The following is a 21,314-nucleotide window of genomic DNA, read 5'->3' on the forward strand; positions in this document are numbered from 1 at the left end:
TTCCACTACAGTACATGAATTGAATAGATGGTCTTCTGGTACATATTTTTAAGTGTATCTTTTTGTAATCATCCAATGATATACAGGTTTTTCATGTAACCCTCATTATATAGATACAATAAATTCTAATTAGATGTGTGAGGTCCTCAGGGATGGTCTAAAGTCTTACTGCTTTCATTGTCCTCTTTGCCCATCCTTTCCCCAACATAATCTCTCAGGTCAATGCAATTCTATGTACAGGTACTCAAAAATTCATGCTTCTTAAGATGATAAATTCCTTTCAGCACCTACTTATTTGTAATAGTTTGTTTTGACTACAAATATTTATCTCTGACAGGAAATTGATTCAGATATTTAATAGCCAAGTAGAGTTTACAAGTGTCATAGTCAAGTGAACATAATGACCAATAGGTGCCTGAGTGTTCTGAGGTTAGTTTTCTCTTCAATGAGTACAGGCTTTGCTATAAAAAATTTATTCATGTTGGTATTTCAAATAAAGGAGAAGAAAAACCCTTCTCTTAGACTTCAACTCTACTCTAAAACAGCAAACTGGAATTGGACGGTATTATGCTAAGCGAAATAAGTCAATCAGAGAAAGACAATTATGTGGTTTTATTCATATGTGGAATTTAAGAAACAAAACAGAATCAAAGGGGAAGGGAGAGAAAAATAAAATAAGATGAAATCAGAGAGGGAGACAAACCATAAGAGGCTCTTAACTATAGGAAACAAACTGAGGGTTATTGGAGGGCAAGTGGGTGGGGGGATTGAGTAATTGGGTGATGGACATTAAGGAGGGCATGCAATGTAACACTGGGTGTTACATGCAACAGATGAATGAGTTCTATGTCTGAAACTAGTAATGTAGTATATGTTAATTAATTGAATTTAAATAAAATAATATTTTTTAAAAGATGCTTAATAAAGAGTACAGCTTATTGGTTCTCAGAAACTAAGAGTAAGTATATGAATGGAAAACACATTTCAGTTCCTATTTGGATAATAACATCTGAGGAACTGATGGTTGGACATTCTTATAAAACAACAAATTAGGATTGTCTCTGGTGCCCTTGCCCCATAAGTGTAATCCAACAGATCATTTCCCAAACTAAGTTGGTACTTCAGAGATAGAGTCAAGTCCTCTGGCTGAATTGCTTTCTCAAGAGGAGATTGAGTAGAAACAAGAGCTGGGTAATGGTCTGGAGAGACTTCTGGAGTGGCAATACTATTAAATATGGTGAATTTGAAAGAAGTCTTGATGCTCTGCCCCTACTCAGGGAATGTGCTTTAGAGGTTATGCTGGACTCTGGACTAGGGCATCTGAAAAGGAAGAGTATAATAAAAAATCTTTTATTCCACAAGATGAGGAACACCAGCCTTAACAATAACGAAATTGGTAAGCAGAGAAACCTCTCTCAGGGATCTAGACTCCAGAAAGAGATTTACAAGTTGCTGTCTGGGTCACTAATCAACCAAGACTCTCCAGATAGAGATGGCTTATGTAATTTACATACTTCATGGACTCTAGACACTCAACCTAAATACCAGAAAAAAAATAAGCCACTAGATAGAGAGGAAAACAAACAGAAGGCATAGAATGAGGAACTCTTAGTAAAATAGAACTATCGGAGAAAAGGTAGTAACTTGAGCAACACAGAAAAAAAATAATGAAAGCAATTAACAACTTCAAAATTAGCAAACAAAAAACGTTTATGTGGAAAAAAGTGACATACAACTATAAAATTCAAAAATGAAGGCAAATTGAAGAGACATTGTTGCAATCCAAATTAGTGGCCTCAAAGATTAAGAGGAGAAATAATACAAAAATAATAATAAAGGAGATGGAAAATATTAAGAAAACATTAGAAACTTGAAAGATGGATTTAGAGTACTAACTAAAAATAATAGGTGGCTCCGGAGGAAAAAAGCAAAAGAAGAATACATAGAAGAAAGATCATAAATAAATTGAAAGAAATTTTCCTGAGAAAAAAATCTCCAGGAAAATCTGTAACCAAAAATACAAATATTAGGACAGAAATCTTAATATTAGAGAAGAAATTGAGACTAGGGTAATTAATTTTGCAATATATATAGTTTAATCTAAATGGATAATGATATAGTGGCTGAGGCTGAGGGTATGTAATTTAATAGCTAAGCAAGGATTCTTAGCATAGAAAAGACACACTGCTGGGGAAAACATAATAATCCGGAACTAAAAATACTAAAATATCTCTGACAAAAATGAAGCATTAAAATAAGGCAGGATTCAGAGGTGGACTATTCTCAATATCTCTTCTTGGAAAATGAGGGCACAATAATAGAAAAAAAGTCTATAATGAGAAGGAACTACTTATAAATTACTTTCATGTAATAGCCATGTGTATTCCACTAATAACAAAGTTCGGTAAATAGAGCAATGAAATAAACAATAAAACTCCAAAATAGCAAAAAAGACAGAGGCAAATAGAATTTTTCTAAAAGACAACAATAAAAAAGAAATGATTAGCAACTTGGTCCAACAGGCAACAAATGAAATGGAAAAAGTAAATAACAATAAAAAATAAACATTAGACATACATGAACCGGAAGAAACAAAATCTATTATAACCATTGTTATGGTAAGTGTGAATATTTAAAAGCATTAAAAACTTTAAATGGAAAAGATATTATAAAAGGAGAAACAGAAAAATGATTGATCCTTCTGTACACTGCTAAAGGGTCATCATCAGTTCCTTTGGGAAGAATTAGAAATAAATAAAACCCATTTTTCATTATTTATATTTGATCTCAGGAATTCCTTTACAAAAGACATTGAATGGGAAGGAGGAAGGGAGGGAATAAGAGAGGGAGGAAAAAAAGTTGAATCTACTTGGTAGCGGTTCACCATTTATGTTCAAATGCCAAACATAGGAAAGTTGACATTTATCATTTTGAATGGCTAGCATGCTCTTTGATTTAGAACATGTTCTTTGTAACTAGGAAAATGGTCCTATCTCTTATCCAAAAGAGATACTGAGGAAGTGTTTAATCAAAAGATAAAGAACAGAAATGCCTTTTCTCTAGATCCTTCTGTGTTTTGGTAGATTATCTCAATTGCCTCTATCATTTTCATCCTCTTAGTAAAACACCAACTATGCTCCTATGGCAACAGTCAACCCTAAATTTTCCTTTCTTTTTTTTTTTTTAGATTTTCCTTTCTATCTCCATTCAACCTATACCAGATGTATTAATTTGTTAGGGCAGTCGTACCAAAGTACCACTATCTAGCTGGCTTATATAACAGACATATATTTATTTTTGCACAATTCTGGAGGCTAAAATTCTAAGATCAAGGTGTTTATAGGGTTTTTCCTATGAGGCCTCTCTTTGCTTGTGGATGGCCATCTGCTCCCTGTGTCTTCTCATGGTCTTACCTCTCTATGTTCTAATCTTTTTTTTAATAAAGGAACCAATTTTATTGAATTAGCCCCCACCCTACTGACCTCATTTTAATGTAATCACCTTTTTAAAGGCATTATCTTGGGACACCTGGGTGGCTCAGCGGTTGAGCAGCTGCCTTTGGCTCAGGGCTTGATCCTGGAGTTCCAAGATCGAGTCCCGTGTTGGGTTTCCTGCAGGGAGCTTGCTTCTCCCTCTGCCTATGTCTCTGCCTCTCTCTCTCTCATGAATGAAGGTACTATCTCTAAATTCAGCCATATTCTGAGGTACCACAGGTTAGAATTTCAACTTAGGAATTTAGAGAGGGACAAAATTCAACCCATAACCCCTTTCTTCCTCATCATTGCTTGCTAAGGATTAGAAGGACATTTCATTGACTCAGACTGATCAGTGAGCGGCAGCATTTTGGTGTTCGTTTTCCAGTCCTGTAGTGTCTATGAGATTGCTTAGAATCACCAGGGTCAAGAAATAATAGAATTAAATATTATCTTGCCAGCATTGCACACACTTCATATTATTATTTGTTGGCACTAATTTAGAGTCTTCCTGTCTGACCCTTGGCGAATATGGACCAAAGACAGAAATAAAGGAATGCTGGTAAAAGGAAAAACTTTGAGGGGCACCTGGGTGGTTCAGTTGGTTAAACATCTGCCTTTGGCTCAAGTCATGACCCCAAGAGGCTCAGGTAATGACCCCAGGGTCCTGGGATCAAGCCCTGACTTGGGCTCCCTGTACAGGGGAGCCTACTTCTCCCTCTCCTCCTCCTCCTCACCCCACTCTCCTCTCTTTCACTCACTCTCTCAAATAAATAAATAAAATCTAAAAAAAAAAAAAGGAAGAAAAATTCTATTGTTCTCTATTCTCACACTTTGCTTATGAGACCAAATGTGTGTGGGTTTTCCAATATTGAACAGCTATCTGACATCAGTTGGTGTCCTGCAATTCAATTTAATTCTGACACTAACTGAATTTAGTACAGACACCACAGATTAAGGCCTCATCCCACAAAACACTCCCCAACTCAGATGCCAATCCTAGTGCCAAGTTATCACCTATACTCCTGACTGACCAGCTATAAATTAGGGGTTCCTCTGACACCGCTCTCGGGTTTGATAATTGTTAGAATGGCTCACAGAACCAAGATAAGAGCTGACTTATTATTACTGATTTATGGCAAGGAGTATATTAGAGGATACAAATGAATAGTCAAGTGAAGATTTCATACAGGATGAAATCCAGAAGTGTCTTAAAGCAAAGCACAGGAGCTTCTTTATCCATGGAGTTTGAAATGTGCCACCAGCCTGCCACATACATGTGTTCTTGTTCACTAATCTGAAAGTTCTCCAAAGCCCTTTGGCTAAAGTTTTTATGGAGTTTCACTATGTAGCCATGATTAGCCATGATTGACTAAATCATTTACCATTGGTGATTAACAGGCTCTAGCTCCCCTCCCCTCCCAGATGTCAGGGGATGGGGCAGAAACTTCCAACCCTCCAATCACATAGTTGGTTCACCACACTCCTTTTACCTCTATCAATCCAGAGCCAACTCAGGAACTGGGGACAAAAACCAAATATTAATTTATTTTATTACATTAGGATCTCTGTGCCAAGAACCAAGACAAAGACTATATATATATATATATATATATATATATATATAAAATTATATCATAATATCATTCTTGGAAAAACCTGAAATATATGATCTCTCTTCATTAGAAGTCTTTTTCTCTTGAATTAAGCTTTATTGGGTTAATAACTCTTGGTTGAGTTTCAGGTAATTAAGTTTGACTATTACTTTTAATATCTCAGAACAAACCTCACCTAGAGGGGATAGAAAAGATCACATAATCTGCTCCAGGCAAGCAGAAGAGGTCAGTGTTTTTGTACAAGAAATGTCTTTATCCATTTATCCATCAAGTAATTTTTTAGTATCCATCACATTAGAAGCTCTCTACTAGCTGTTAAAACCATGTGACTATAGTCTCAACTATGACTAAAATAAACAGCACTGGTCTTGTCACACTTACAGTCTGATGAGGGGAGATAGTATGAGATGTACACCCTCTTCAGATCATACACATCATGTAAGATGATAAAATGTTAAACTTAGGGGGATCCCTGGGTGGCTCAGCAGTTTAGCGCCTGCCTTTGGTCCAGGGTGCGATCCTGAAGTCCCGGGATCGAGTCCCACGTCGGGCTCCCCGCATGGAGCCTGCTTCTCCCTCTGCCTGTGTCTCTGCCTCTCTCTCTCTCTCTATGTCTATTGTGAATAAATAGATAAAATCTTTTTAAAAAATAAAATAAAATGTTAAACTTAGGATGAAAAAAATCTAGCATTTCTCACTCATTAAGAATCTGAGCCCTCTCGGGGTTCTACTAAGAAATTGTTGCTTGAGAAACACTCATTAAAAGTTGATTGCTGAATACAATACACATTTCCCCACAAAGATATACAAATGCCCAATAAAAACATCATTAGCTATCAGGGAAATGCAAAATAAAAGCACAATGAGGTACCACTTTATACCCAATAGGACAGCTATCATCAAAAAAGCAATAACAAGTGTTCTTAAGCTTGTGGAGAAATTGGAATCAACTAATACTGCATTGTAAAATGGTTATGCTACTTTGAAAACAATCTAACAGTGACTTAAAATGTTCAACATAGAGTTACCATTTGACCCAGCAATTCCACTCCTGTGTATGTACCCCAAACAAACAAAAATATATGTTCACACAAAAATTTATACACAAACATTCATAGCAGAATTATTTATGATAACCTAAAAGTGAGAACAACCCGAACACCTATCTACTGATAAACTGACAATCAAAATGTGATATACCCATACAGTGGAATATTATTATGCAATACAAGAAAATGAAGTATTGCAGGTGCTATAACGTGGACAAATCTTACAGGTATGCTAAATGAAAGAAGTCAGTCACCAGAGATGACCTATGATACCATATAAATGAAATATTCAGAATAAACAAATCTACAGAGACCAAAAAAAAAAAAAAAAAAATAGAACACAGGTTTCCCAGGGCTGGGATGTGGGGGTAGAAAAAATGGAAAGGAATTGGGGAATGAATGCTAATGGATATGAGGTTTCTTTCCTGGGTGATGAAAATATGTTCTAAAATTGCAATGATAGTTGCACACTATTGAATTGTACACTTTAAATAGGTGAATTGTATGCTATGAATTATGTCTCAAAGCTATTATTTTTTAAATGCCAGTTGCTGTCATCCTAGGTACCTACTTCTCATTGATATGATGTTAAAAAAATAGGAAAACAGGTATAAGTAAAACAGTCATTACTGACATAAAATGATTACCTCAATGGTCTTTATTCTTTAAAATTGTCATCGAGATAATAGCTCAACATTAGCAGTTAGGTAAGGAATTGAATTCTTCTAGTTTCTTCCATTATATTTTCTCCTTCTGGATTGCAAAGCCTCAAAAGGTGCCATTCGCAAGATAGTACTGCAAATGGCACCCCCTGGAGTTCAGAACAAAACAGAAACAGCAACCTGCAGGGATCCTGATTGGGCCACTGCTCCAATGGGTAGAAGAGGTTTAGAAGTATTTGAACTTCCCAAAGGTAACATATATCCTGATTTGTTTGCTGAAATTTACCATGTACTTTGCATTCTATTATCCTTTCCCAGGACCATGAAATCAGTATTTAGAAAAGCAAGGCATTTACTAACATCTGTAAATTACCGCTCTGAGGAGCCAGTATGGTGGGAGTCATGGACTGCTATCTGGCTGAACAAACTTGTCCCAGTGATTTTCTACACTCAAGCAACCCCAAGCAACCTTAAAAACAAAACTAAATCTTTTTATTTTAAGCTTATATAAAAAAATCAACATGATAGAATTTAGCGATTTAATTTGTTTCCTTTAATTTAATTTTCACATGCCAAAGGTGCAGACTAAAGAGGTGTTAAAATGCAGGGAACAACTTTATAGAATTATCCTTGCTCCCTGTAAGAGGTTATGAAGATGACATTGGTGAGCATTCCCTGAACCACTAAATTTTAATGCAGGTTGATTTGGGCATATTTAGGTGAAGTGTGTAAAGGGCTGACTTCCTTGAGATTTCACAGTGTACATAGATCATAAATGCACATCCTTGGTGTTTCCCAAAGGTCCTTATGTTATCTGCTTAGAAGGCAGTACATTATATGTGAAATGCTGAAATCACGTCCACTATATGCAGTGAAATTTTTTTTCTGTAAATACTGATTCTTCTTCAAAAGTTTCAGTGGATTAGTGATGAAATATGTTTTAAATAATAGATTACAATAAGTTAATATGTATGAGAAATAGTTTGAAGAAATCATAAAGAAACGTGTCTTTCCCTAACAACAGTTATAGATAAAATGATAAATATTACTTTTATCTTTCATTAGAAAAGTAATGCTTATTCCTTAAAGAACAGGTTGAACACAGAGAACATTTTTTACTATCCCAAGAACCACCACCATACAATAATCATGCTAACATTTTGGTGCATTTCCTCTTATGTTTTTATATATAATTTATTTTGTTTAGCAGAGCATCAATTATATATTTAACTATACTATTTATCTTTATAGTTTGGGTCCAAAGCACAACATGTAAGCCTGAATCATGCCATATTTTTCACTCACACATGCACACACACACCAACCACAATTTTATCTGAAGGACAAGTCCTATTTGCTCTCATGTCCTTACTTTAAGCCAGAATATGTATATGCTCCCTTGAAGCTGAAAGCTTCCAGAAGAGCTATCAGAGTTCATTAGCCTGATCTAAACAGTTGCCAAAACAGATGCCTGGGGTTGAGAAGAAACTCAGGACAGTTGCCACTGTGGATGTTGGAATTCATCATCTTATATAGTTCCAATGCTAATGCTTGGACTGCGACTTGTTTCAGAGACGTTATTATCCTCCTGGCAGACCACTGGGTTTGTTTAAGGTAGAAGAGAGGACAGCCTTACCATCAGGGTTGTGAGAGCTAAGGATGTTTCACACCATTAGCCTTGGATTCCATGATAGCCATTTAGATTCAGTCATAAAAATTACTTTTGCTAGGACAGAAGCCTGGCTAGGACAGGATATATCTCTGTGTCACCCCTAAAACCACTTCCTTTTTACTTAAAGCTTTAGAGCAAAGGAGAGCCCACTCATTCTTTCTGTGCCTTTCTGCTTTTATGGAAAGTTTAGCTCTGTAGTAATACTATCCTCAGCTGATCCCAGGACCTCACTCTGGGCCACCTCAATCCAACTGGCTTAGAAGAATGGGGTTGGATCTTGTTCTCTTTTTCTCTCCTAGAGCTCCTGGCACCTTATATAAATAAGCCCATTAATTCCAAAACACAACTTCAATACTTTCCCTAAGCAATAAAACAAAAATTTACCTTACCAAACAAATTATCGTCCTCTACATATAAGGCCACATCACATGGTAGTTAACAGTATGGGTTCAGGCACCTGGGTGGCTCAGTGGTTGAGTATCTCCACCTGCCTTTGGTTCAGGTCGTGATACTGGGATCCTGGGATCAAGTTCTCTCTCTGCCTATGTCTCTCTTTCTCTGTGTCTCTCATGAATAAACAAAATAATAAAATGATAATAATAATAATAATAATAGTAGTAGTAGTAGTAGTATCGGTTCTACAGCCTCAAGGCCGGGGTGCAACTCTCATGTCTGTCATTTACTTTCTTTATGACCTTGGTCAAATACCATAAATCTTCTGTGCCTAGACTTCTTCATCTGCATAACAGAGACAATATCAATGTATTCTTCACAAAGATGTATCAGAATTCAGAATTAACTTATGTAATGCACTTAGAAAAGCACTTGACAAGTAGTAAACACTGAATATATACTACTTATCAGTATCTTGATTTTTCTCACTCAGATTATGAGTATTTGCTATGCTATTTGATAGATGCCTATTTTCTATCAAATGAACTTAAGTTTTTTCAACAATTCTCTTATAATCAGACATTTAGCTTTTTTTTCAGTTATTTACTACTATTACTCTATGGATATAAATATCTTTGTGCATGAAGTTGCTTATGTCTAGTGTTACATTTTTTGAGTTCAAGTTTTCCAAAATGGAAACAACTACATTAAGGAATAAACAGGAGCACCTGATACATTTTGCCAGAATACCTTACAGAATCAATCTAACTGTGTTCAGCAATTTTGATGCCAATTTAGTCCCATATCTCAAAAGGTAGAATGTGAAAAAGAAAAAAAGCCTCTTCCTCAATTTTTTAAACAAAGTTGCCAGGCCGAACCTTCAGACATTATCATGGATCTTATCTCTCCTCACTTTTTGTTCTGAGAGCAATAATACCATGCCAAACCAATACGTGGGCTTGAATTTAAACTTGGTAAAAGTGTAAAATGGTAGCTGACCTGCAATATCAATATTCTCAGTCTGTACAGCTCTCAGGATATATTGCTTAAACATTCATTGTACCAAAAGCCTTATGACGGAATCAAATGAAAAAAAGGGATGACTCAGAGACAAATACCTGAGATAAACCTGAAATGCATAAATTCAGGATAGTAGATAAAGAAAACTTAGAAAAGCAAAATCATTTCCTATCATCAAAATGTTACTATAGAAGAGCAGCATAGCAAAGTAGGTAATGAGAGCTCTGGGTTAGACTGCTTAGTGTAAGTGTGAGGTCTATCACAAATAATGTTTATTTTGAGCTAGTCTTAATATTATTTTTTTTAATTTTTATTTATTTATGATAGTCACAGAGAGAAAGAGAGAGAGAGGCAGAGACACAGGCAGAGGGAGAAACAGGCTCCATGCACCGGGAGCCCGACGTGGGACTCGATCCCGGGTCTCCAGGATCGCGCCCTGGGCCAAAGGCAGGCGCCAAACCGCTGCGCCACCCAGGGATCCCTGGTCTTAATATTAGATAAAATCTAATGGGAGACTGAATTTTGGTAGGAATTCTACGGCTGGATTTGTGGTACAGGGATGACTGAATTCAACTGTCCCCTAACATTCCTCATAAAGTTTTGGATGGGCATGTGATCACCCAGTTAAACTACATTTCCTGCAACTCTCACATCTGAGTTTGGCTGTGTGATAGAGTTCTGGCCATGGGGATATGAGAAGAAATTGAGTGTGCAATGCCTGGACATTGCCTTTAAAAGGAGTGAGTGTTTACTCTCTAGGCTCTGCTTCTTCCCATAGTTTGATACATGGTGAGATGTGAAGGATGTGCCTTGGTTACACATACAAAACAAAAATATTGTAGATGACTGAGCTGAACTCTTCTATGAGAAGGGGTTAAGGTTCCAGGCATTTTAAAAGTAGGGTTTCCTTGTTATTGCAACTTAAGCTGCACCCTTTCTAATATAATACAACTCCACCAAAAGTCATTTGTTTTTATTTGAATTTTTAAAAAGAATAGGCACAAAATACCTAAAAAACATATTCACTGACCTCCACATTGTTCAATGATCTTACCCTAGCCGCCAGGAGTATCGTTGGTCCCCCACCTTCATCTGTCAGTTCATCAAAGTTTGCCTTAGCTGTATAAGGCCACCTTGCCCATGTTCACACCCTAATAAACAGCCTGCACACTACAACTTTCTCATGTCTACTTCCCAGAGAGTTCAATCTACAACAGTATGATAGAAGTGGTCCCAAAACTCAGGCAGTAGAGTGGATTCTACGGCTGGATTAGTCACCGTCTGGCTGTCGGTTAAGGTCTCATCATTTGTAGACAGAACACGGATGGACCTTGGTACAACTACATGGCCCAATTGCTAAAACTCGCTGGTGCTGAATTGTGATGGTGTACCAGAGCAAGAGAAGGCGTGAGCTAACACAATGTATGAAGCATTTGAAAAACTAGGGTAAATAGTAACCATAATGACAATGGAATTAAGTGGCTATTAGGAAGCTCCACTGATGCTCTAGAAAAAGACAATGAAAAGCTGAGAGCAATTAACAGGCAATTGAAAGCCAAGTGTGAGAGCCAGAGAGTCTCTTTGGTGGTAATAAGCTCTCACTTCCTGCAGCAAGGGGCCAAAGTTAAGGACCAGACTCAACATTTAATTGTTACTTAAGGAATTTGTACTTTGTCTTCCAAAGACTCTAGGTTCCTCAGAGATAGAGGTCTTGATAATCCATAAGGTATACTGCCACCAGGGAACTAAGCAAGAGACCCTTTGGGTTATAAGCAAGAGCCATTGCCTCAGCACTTTGCACACAATGTGTCAAGAGACCAGTTGGCAGAAAGTCACCCCCTTGGCAGAGTTCCTATTACACAATATGGCAAGGAGGAATATTTTTGGCACTCCAGTGTTCCACTTGGGTGCTGCTTGATACTCCTTGCCAAATTTTGATGCTAAATCAACAAGTGAAGCAACATTGCCCTGAGAAGGACATAGTGGCCAGAAATGAGGTTCTGGATCATGCCACCAGATAAGCCAATGAAATCACCAGAGACACTAACTGGTGTTTAGGAAAATCTGGAATGTACAGATGAGGAAAGACACAAAGAGCATCAGTTGCAACCCCAAAACCAGCTACCATAGCAGGGGCTCTGGTTTATCCCAACTAAATTTCCTTTTCTAAGTTTATCTCAAAAAGAGGGAAATCAATTGGAGAATTATATATTTATATATTTATAATTTATATATTTTATAAGTTTATATGTTCTTATATTTATAAATATAAACTTATATATTTATAAATATGCATATATAAATATATATACATAGTCACACACATATGTATATATATATATACATACAGTCACACACATAAATATATCTAATCTGTGTTTATGTAATTATATATAATTTACATATATTTACAATAATAGACATACAAAATTTTAGATATACAAATCTGAGTGCAAAGGGTGGATTATAGTGGGCACAATGATGCACTGCTTAAGGAAGGATTTGTCTCAGCCACTGGAAGAGACAACTGGAAGAGCCAAGGCTGTCTCAGACAACAACCCTTGGCTATCAGCCCCTTAAGGAACTGCCTTAGCTGCACATTCATCTGACTCAAGGTTACACCCTTCCTGGAGAAACACACATGCAGTGACTAACTGTGGTAGGGCATTAAAAGCCTAACCATTTTGGTCCAACCAAGGATAATTCTGGATGGACCATTTTAACTCTGGAGTTAGCCAAAGCTGTTATCATCAGATGAACATTGTGGCTCCCTCTCTTTTTGCCCCATGTGGCTTCCTTTCTCTTCTTCTCATGGGTTTTGCTCTTATAGGCGTTCCCTAATAAACATTGCATATGCTACAACTGGTCTCAGCATCTGCTTGCCAGGAAATCTACCCTGTTGTGACATACACTTTAACCCTCATACCCCTTGAAACACATTATTCACTTAGATTGTAAGACAGTGTAGTCTCTTGTTTTTTCTTCTACTGCATCCAGCCACTATTTCTTCCCCCTTTTGTCCTTTCTTTAACTCAGCATGCTCCAGGACTCCCTTTTCAGTCTTTTTCCCTCTTATCTCTCCATTTCTCATGCTGATATTAGCTAGTCCTCTTGCTTTAAAAATCATGCAATCTGTTTTTAATAAAGCAGACAAAACATTTTGTTAAAACTGTGGAGGCCGAGAAAATTAAGGCCATTCTACTTCAAGTTCAGCGTTAGCACAAGTACAGCCATCCCAGGCCCCTGTGAATAAGAGCTGAAATTTACATTACTTCAGTTACAGGAAGAAAACAGTTTACAGCTTAACGTCCTAGAAAGCCCCATATTAGAATGAGAACAGAGCCCAAGGCAAGGGCTGGAAGCCCCATATTAGAATAAGAACAGAGCTCAATGCCTTAAAAGCCCCATATTAGAATGTAAAGGGAACTTGAAAAATTCCTCTACCCCTTCTGGAGGTCCCCTAGACTAGCCCTTAAAACTCAGCTGAAACCCACCTCGGGGTCCAAGTCCCTGCTCTGCTGTGTCAGCTGTGTCGGGTATACTTGGACCCAAGCTCGAGCTTGTAAATAAACCCTTGTGTGTTTGCTCAGTGTCGGCTCCTTGGTGGTTTCTCATATTCGCAATCTTGGGCACAACAAAAACACTGAATCATGTCACTCCTGCCAAAACCATCCCATAAAACTCAGTTTTGGTTTTGTTTGTTTTTTGCTACAATGATCTACAGGTGTTGACACTAAGGGCTCTCAGCCCTAGATATACATTAGAATTACCTGGGGAGCTGAAGATCTAGGTTAGAAAAAATAAGTACAGTATTTCAACTTTATGAAATATTCTTTATGAAAAGAATTTTGATAAAACAGGTATATTATTATGTCACCAAATCAAGTACAGATAATGTTACCAAGCAATAACAGCCACAGATATAGGTATAATAAAGCACGCTTTTGAATACTACTAAAGTCAGGTTTGTACTTATGTCCATAACCACTCCCAACCATTACCATTAATCATTAATTACATAGGTCAAACCTTAAGAAGCATCTTTGGTTTTCCACTTTTTCTCATACCCTTACTCCATCCATCACCAAAGCCTGTGGCTCTATTTTCAAAATATATCCTTTATAGAAGTAATCATTAATGTTCAACACATATATCCCCAATATCCTTCATATTTCCCAGTCCCTGTGGATTTTAAGTTGGAACCATAGAATTAATACAAGTCAAGGAAGTTTGAATGGCAATAATGAGTATCATCTCCAGTCTAAAGAATCCAGGAGCTGATATGCCTCCTTTATCTCTCATTCTTCCTCTGCTGCAGTGACCTTGAAGGCCCCATGCTCCAGATGGTGAAGCTAAAGATGGAAGAAACTTTGATTCTCCAGTCACCATTTGGAGGAGAGCTTCTTTGGACAGCTGCCCATATTGCATCAGACTGTGAGATAAAAAATACACTTTTAATGGGTTAAGCCATGGAGATTTGGGGATTTACGTCTTATAGCAGCTAGCATTAATTACTCTAAAAAATTAACATTGGTACCAGGAATGGGCAGGGGTTCTCTAAAGAAAACAAAAGCAAAAATATAAAGCATATGTTCAGGGGTCAAATGTCAGGTATAGTAACTATGATCATATCATTACTGAGCTAGCAACTCTAGGGGAGGAAATGGGAAAATAGAAAATAGTGTTCATTGCGAAGTATAGGCTCTAAAACTATCCCTCTTCACAGATTTTCCTCTCCCCACTTCCCACAATTTAACTCTTCATTCTGTTCTATATCATTTTATATTACTCATTATTATCCTAAATTATACTATATTGTTGTTTCCTCATTGAGGATCTGTCTCACGAGCATAAAATCTCCACAGAGAAATGGCATAGAGTCCCATGTTTACCATTTTATCATCAGAATCTTTAGCAGTATCTGCCATACAGTAACAAAGAATAAATGTTGAATGAATGAACATACTTTTCATTTGAGATGAAGACTCCTTTAATATGCTGTGGGAACTGTTGTTACTCTTCCTTCTCTTTCTTATTCTACTTCACATTCTTGTTCTCTCTACACAGTCTCTTCTTTTCCATTTGTGCATCTGCCTATTCTTTTCTCCCCACAGACTGGTTTCTCTGCTTCCAAGTTTACCCAACAGCCCCCCATTTTCCAAATTAATGTGTTCTCTTGCTATACCATACCGTAATTCCAAGTTACCCTAAGAAATTATCTAATTTAGCTAGCTTGGGGCATTTATCATCATGTATGGTTATTTGGGGAGAGGAGATATATACACAATGGTTAATGCAATGTCCTAGGCAGAAATCTCAAAAGATGTCTACTATAAATGTTCTTGGCAACAGAATAATGAAGAGGAAGCTGATTAATGAATTTTCAAATAGTTGTCCCCTATTTGTGACATAAATCCTGTACAGGTGGTTCCTGAGGATACCAACCATTGGAAAAAGTAATGAAGAAAAGCCCTAAAACTGCATTCTAAAAAGGAAATAGCTGAGTATTGACCATTTTGAAGAACAAGGAAATAATAAATATATTAATCAAATCAAATTTCATGCAATACCCCCAAATCTTTGGAGTTACTTGCTCACAGTTATATGTTTAAAGCAAAACTCTCCTCATTGGAAGCATATTCAGTCACAATATTACACAAAGATTATGAGAGTTAAAAATGGAATCACATATGCTTTTTCCTATATGTAAATATTTTATTCCGTCATTCATTTAGGAAAAGAAAAATTAAACAGCTCTAGCAACAAATTTATAAGCAGATGAAAAAGAAAGTCAGCTATAGTTTATTCTGGTACTTCCCTGGAAAAAGTTATAGATCAAAATAAAGATTCTGACAGTAAATACCATGTTTATGAGTGTGATTTGTCCATGAATAGAGCTACTGATTTAAAATAAACTGACAGCTTATACTTCAAAAATTATGCTTTAAATGTTACTGTAATTATGTTGTCCAGTATAATCAGGCCTATTGGCACTGTCATTTTAGGAAAATGATTTTAATATATTTTGTTATTTGATAACTCTTTAATGTATTTGTGGCATACATAGTTGTGTAATATATACATATATCTGTATGTATGCAATATATATGTATATCCTGTAAACACATTGTTTTGGGTTGAAAATATTAAATTTAAATAAAATTTAAAACTATACCATGGATGTGTAGTTATCCTACCTCTTGAGTTCTCCAATCAAATTTTTCAGTTACCCATTATCCTCTATTGCCCAGAAACTGTCAAATTTTACTAGAGTACTAAGGTCTTATTATTTTTTTCCTTGAAATATGTCTTCTGTTTCCCTTTCCATACCAATCAGAAGTTACATTCCAAAATGTCAGATAGATGATTATCTTATTATTGTATATGGTAAAAAAAAGTTTTAATTTTCCCCATGTTCATTCAAGTAGGATACACACATACACCCCAAACTGACAATATACTAAGGGTTAAAGAAACAATAGCGAACAAGCCAATTTCCTACCCTTTTGTCATTTAGAGTCTAATAAATAAAATTATTAAGCCCTACTATATGCCAACAGGTGATAACAAAGTATGGTAGCACATTTTGTTCTTTCAACCCTCTGATCTAGGGTTAATAACATTTTAAAGATGTCATAAATTATTTAACAAGTCAAAACTCAGATGGTGTTATAATTCTAAGTCTCTGGATATCTAATGCTCAAACACAAATATTAGGCATTAAGATAGTGTTTAAGGCACTATTAGATAGAATTTGAATAAGAAACAAAGGACCTGATATTCCCATTTCATCAAATACCTTTTCCTTCTAGATAATTGCTGAACACACTAAATACGTATATTGCTAATAAATGGTAATCCACACCAGCACATTAGTATTAGGTAAGTTAACAATTATACCCAAACTCAAGACTTTCTTGTGACCTAGATCAAACACACAGTTTCAACTTAAGTACTAAGTGGGATTCTATATGTCAAAGAATGGAATCCAATCAGGTTGATTCTCTAGGTTTGAGTAATGCTCTGAGAGGAACATAGAGATACAAGAGGGGCAATTGGCTATCTCATGCAGGAGTAGGCTTTGGTCTCCTTATTGGAGAGAAGAGAACGAGAAGGAGCTGCACAGTGACCCTGATTATAAATAACAATAGTCCAACCATTGATCCAAAGACAGAAGGTTTCTTTCTCTAGAGAAAAAAGAAAAAAAAATGTTTTGGAAAGAATGGAGCTTCCTCTCCCATGAAATTAGTAAATGTTGAAACCAAAATATGATCCAGGTCTTTTTCACTCCAAGAATTATTATTTTAACCACTCTACTTTTTTTTAAATGTTATTATCATGTATTTTTTTAAAAGAGGTTTATTGACAAAAAATGAACTTTAAACCAATAGAATATTTATAGGATCCATTTTTAAGCATACATGATTATTCTGCTTCTCTTTCCAGCAAACTGCTTCTTCCCACTACACTAATTCATTCCACTCATTTCTCACATTGGTATTCTTGCCAAAGTGGTTTTTCCCAGATTTTTTCCCCCAGATTTTATTAACCCTATTAGCCCTCCAATTTAGATTGAGGAACAATCTAAAACTTTCCATTAGTGATATTTTATTGAAATAGAAAGATCAGGGCACCTAGGTGGCTCAGTCAGCTAGGTGTCTGCCTTTGGTTCAGGTTATGATCTCAGGGTCCTGGGATCAAGTCCATGTTGGGCTTCCTGCTCAGCGAAGAGCCTGCTTCTCCCTTTCCCTCTGCCTCTCCTCCCTACTCAGGCTCTCTCTCTCTAAAATAAATAAATAAAATCTTTTAAAAACAGAAACAAAAAGATCAAAATAATTATCATGATTAAATATTAACCAAAGCAATGATAACCTTAGAAGAAAACCTATTTAACCTTATGAGAAATATGTTTTGTCTTCATTTTTTTTTTTTTTTTACTTTAAACCTGAAACATTAATGAAATCAAAAATCTTCTACTTTACAAGATACCCTCATTCTGGGTAATATGGAACATATAGCCCATGAAAGCCCAATATTATTAAGTAAGTTGTGCTTTATTTTTTTGAAATGTTCATTTCTTTCCCCCACCACCAGATTTTGGGATAGGTATGCCCTTCAAATCCTTGTGACTTTGAAGTTTTTTCTCCCATTTCTGGAATTTTTTTCCTTTCTTTCTACTTGGTGAACTATGGATTGGTAATACTCAAATCCTATGGGTCATTGTCACTGCACTTCAAAAATGTGCATGCCTACAAAATTGTACATTTCCTAATTTTAGAATTTGCTACAATGTTGTAACCATAACACTATGCCATAACACTGTGCCATAACACGATGACATCCTGGAAAGAAAAGACTGTATCCCATTCAATTCTTAAATTTTCCTGCTGCAAAGGCCTACCCCTCACTGTACCTGTCTATGAATTGAACAAATGATGTTTGGAAGTGAGCAAGTACAAAGATTCACAACTCGAAACTCCCAGAGGATTATTCCTCTTCCCCATCCCCAGATCTATGAATACCCATATGAATATAACAAGCAAATTCTGACTTGGTGTTTTAACCTCTATTTAGTTCTGGGAAATCCATAATTTGTGAGGAAGAGTTACAGTATGAAAAGATTAATTTGTGGTGACTCATTTTGATCTATATTAAGCAAGACAAAAAATGTATAAACTTCAAATTTTCAGAGTCTAGATTCTATGCATTTCAAAGGTATGGTATCTTATAAGAAAATTAAAGTTGACCGTCCAGCTCTTTTACTATTTGATAACTCCATTCATATAGGGAAATATTTTGATTCAGCCACTCAACTTTTTAGAACATAACAAAAATCTATATGTGACAAAGAAATAAATTATTAGCAAAGAAAAATAAACTTGAAAACTTAGGAAAATCAAAGAACAACTCTTGTTAGTTACTGGTATTGACTTCATAGAAAATAGTTGGACATATAAAGGTATTTGAATGTTTTTCTAATTTAGACCATCTAAATCATTTTAGAATCACTTATATATGATTGTTAAGAGGTCTTTGTTTCATTCCACAAAGACATTTGAACATTTACTAAGTAGCAGTTACCACAGCTTTAGATGATGAAGAAAAACAACCAGAGAATCACATGCATAAGCCTTACTTAGGAAATGCCTAGCAGAAGTCTTCCAAGAAGTATTTAACTTGGGGAAGGCTTCAAAAGAGTACCTAACTTGTGTTAAAGGGATTTAGCAGAAGGAGGTTGGCCAGAATTTATTATTTTCAGGAATGATTGATGAAAGATAGTTCTGGGAAAATGAGGGATTGTTCTTGTAAATTACCATTTATTGACTGAGCAATTTGGGATGCAGAGGAAAAGTAAGGAGATAAAGTTGTGTATAAGAGGGAGTAGGGAAGACAGCTGCAGGAAACAAGGACATGCATTTTAAAATGCACAGCAATAAGAATACAAGGTACCACTGAAGAAGTTATTGTCACCACCAATACTGAAACAGCCTGTTCATCTAAACAAACACAAAGTATACAAATGCCTACCCCAGATCCTGAAACACAAACAATAAAGTTATAAGGCATAGTTAAAAGTTGTGTTTGTCATATGGCAGTTATCTTTATCTTTCTTATAGCATACAATGTCTAGAGGAAAATATTTACTATATTCTCACATCTAGAAAAATGTGTTTCTTCTAATAAACTATTGTTATTATATGAAAAGAAATTTATTAAATGAAAATGAAATGTAATTAATCAGCATATCCTTCCTTGTGCTGATCATTAGAAAACTTGAGAACTAGTTTATAATCCTCCTAAGGCAATGGTCAGAACTTATAGTGCATAATTTTATTATAAATACCATCCTTGGATTTATCCTATTTTTCTTTCTTTGCCTGAATGTCCTTATAATTAAAAATACATGTATTTTTGTAAATGACTTTAAATCATTCTTAGAAAATTTGAGGAGTAGATGAATTAAAAGATGAATGAATGATACATAAATATATCCCTCCAAAATTTTTTTACAACTGACAAATGCATGTTCTAGAGTTCTATTATAACACTACATTAAGTTGAGCACTAAAAGCAAAATTGGTTATTATTTAAAATTTGGTGTTGGACATTCTCCCAATGCACATTTTCCACACCAGAAAGCTAGAGTTTTACTGGCCTTAATTCCTATCTTTAAACTCATTTCATATCCAAACAAGCTGTTTTATTCAATAAATATTTATAAAGCTCCCTTCTGACATGCATTTAAAGTTGTTCTGTCAAAGAGAAAAGGTTAGCAAAGCTCAACTAGACCAAATGGAATGCTTGAGAGAACAGAACTGTCTTTGGCAATTTTTGAACGTTAATACTGTTAGTGGATTCTGTGTCCTTGGACAAGGAATTCTGTAGCTCTGGGCTGGAATTGACAAATTTGTCAGTAGCACCTGCCCATGCCAATCTCTATATGGGATGAGTAATAAGCCATCACATTAGGGTTAAATATGATAATGCAAAAAAATTTATTTTCAAGTAAGCATTCTCAGCTATTTTATGTCTTTAAAAGAAAGCTTGTGGGAATCCCTGGGTGGCTCAATGGTTTAGCCCCTGCCTTTGGCCCAGGGCCTGATCCTGGAGTCCCGGGATCGAGTCCCACATCGGGCTCCCCGCATGGAGCCTGCTTCTCCTTCTGCCTGTGTCTCTGCCTCTCTCTCTCTCCCTGTCTCTCATGAATAAATAAATTAAAATCTTTGAAAAAAAAATAAAATAAAAGAAAGCTTGCACTGTTGCTTTGAGTCTGATAGACGCTCTATTCCACTTCAGAGGAAGGTACCATTTAACACTGAAATATCTGCAGAAGAGACATTATTAAGTGAAATATTTAGAGAATTTTCCAGAAAACATGGGGTTGCTCCTTCAAGTTACTGAAACTATTTTCTCATCTTTTAATAGCGCCTCTTAAGTAAAAACTTAAATGTGCAGTAATTCTCAGCTTGATCACCAGAGACTTCTCATTTAAACACTAGATATAAACAGTTGAAATTGAGATTCAAACTGAGCAAATGTTCAGTTTAGTAAGACAAGTACATGTTAAAGCTGTAGATTTGGGAAAAACCGTGTGAATCTGAAATGTAACGCTTATATCTCTATGGGACAAAATAAGAGCAAATGCAGATTTTTTTTGTTACATGACTGATTTGTGTAATGGGATATAGGGTAATACTGATAATTAAAGAGATACATAGAAACATGAAGGAATCTCTGATAGAAATAAAGTTAAAAAGAGGGGAATGGATTAAATACCAGAAGTTTTATTTATTTTCTCAACTATGTGTTAGCAATAGAGGTTACCATGTAAATGAATTTCTAAATTGTTAGTCAATGTTAGACATTTTCTCACCAAATTAAAAATGCTAAATCCTAGTATTTAACTTTCCCAGTAACTTGCTACTTGA

Source organism: Nyctereutes procyonoides, unplaced genomic scaffold (assembly GCF_905146905.1).
Source record: "Nyctereutes procyonoides isolate TBG_1078 unplaced genomic scaffold, NYPRO_anot_genome, whole genome shotgun sequence".
NCBI classification, from domain to species: domain Eukaryota; kingdom Metazoa; phylum Chordata; class Mammalia; order Carnivora; family Canidae; genus Nyctereutes; species Nyctereutes procyonoides.